The sequence below is a fragment of the Culex pipiens genome, chromosome 3 (genome assembly GCF_016801865.2).
Source record: "Culex pipiens pallens isolate TS chromosome 3, TS_CPP_V2, whole genome shotgun sequence".
NCBI classification, from domain to species: Eukaryota; Metazoa; Arthropoda; class Insecta; order Diptera; family Culicidae; genus Culex; species Culex pipiens.
The window spans coordinates 146,923,505-146,925,268 of NC_068939.1; positions in this window are offsets into that span (position 1 = coordinate 146,923,505).

The following is a 1,764-nucleotide window of genomic DNA, read 5'->3' on the forward strand; positions in this document are numbered from 1 at the left end:
CGGTTTCATTTGGAAACTCTTCAAATTTACGTTTACAACTTTGAAGGAAAAATAAATGATACAATATCCATTCAATATTATGCCCTTTCGAAAGTCTCGATTTTTTTAAAGTGTCGAAAAATTTCACGAATGTTTTATATTTTAACATGGGAAATCGGACCATTAGTTTATGAGATATCGACATTAGAAAATGGTAGGTCGTTTGGGTGAGACTTAAAAAACATCAATTTTCCTATTTTAATTTTTTTTTAATCTCGCAACTAAGGGTCGTATCAACAAAGTTCAAAAAAGTTAATTATATATAATTTTCTCAGCTATTCAAAACTTTTTCTTGTAAGGTGGACAAACATGGGCACTAATTTAAAAATATCAGTGTCTTGCGAACCTTCGTGGTGAACGGACACTAGAGCTGCGGTATTTTTTACTACCTAAGCTCAGAGTTATTTCAAAACAAAATTCACAGTCTTTTTAAAGACTACCTGAGTTATTTTCCAAAATTCTAAACAGTCTTTTCAAGACTACCACCACCTGAAATTTTGTTGTATTTTACAAACGAAGCCATCTTTTTAAGAGAACTTTGCTTGCAAAATGCGTCAAAACAAAGGTAAACGCAAATCTTCTGAAGATTTGGTCGTTACGTCGGTGAAGCGTTTGAACGCTAAACCGGCTAACGGAAACAGAAAAAGAAAACAGCCTCTTCTGAGGTCTGATTCTGATTCTGAATGTGAGGTCAATCCTCCAATTCCATTGACAAACAGTTTCGGTGTTTTATCCGAAACTGATGACAAGGAACCTTCTCCTCGTACTGAGCCTTCTGCCGTCGAGAAACGAGTAAAGGCTCCGCCAATTGTAGTGACTTCCGTCTCCGATTTGGCCAGCTTTCGAACGCAACTGAAGAATTGCAAGGAAACTTGCAATTTGAAAGTTTCGTTCCAGCTTGGTCGAAGAGGAGAATGTCGCTTGTTGACGGAATCTTTACAAGATCACCAAACTTTTGTTGGTTATTTGAAAAACCACAAACACAATTTCTACACGTATGAGACCAAGAATGCTCGTCCATTCAAGGCGGTCTTGAAAGGTCTCTCCAACGACTTGTCGGTGGATGAGATCAAAAACGAACTTAAGGTGTTGCTTGGCTTTGCCCCATCCCAAGTAATACCGATGAAGAAAAAAACAAACGGGAATATTTCTCGCTTTGGTTTGACTTCACAATTTTATCTGATTCATTTCAACAGAAATGAAATCAACAATTTGAAACTTTTGGACAAAGTACAGTTTTTGTTCCATGTACGGGTAAAGTGGGAGCATTTTAAGAAACATGGCGGCAATGGCCAGAATCTGACCCAGTGCCGGCGTTGCCAGGCATTCGGTCACGGTACTGATCATTGCGCCATGGTTCCAAAATGCATGGTTTGCGGGGATTCTTCTCACGACAAGGACAATTGTCCCGTGAAAGAAGTCACCCAATTTAAATGTGCAAATTGTGGTGGAAATCACAAATCAAATTTCTGGGATTGCCCCATCAGAAAAAAGGTTTTGGATTCTCGTGCTAAGCATCAGCCGAAATCCAAACCGAAATTTTCTCAAAGTCAGGTTGTACCTGCATCTTTAAATCAAACGTTCGTGCTGTCTCACTCGAACAATTCTAGAAATACCCCTACCGTGGAAAAGTTAGGTAACAACAATGGCATTTCTTATGCTAACGTCGTTTCGGGTTCATCCACGAATTTTAAATCCTCTACCAATCTTTCTGAAATTGGGCAG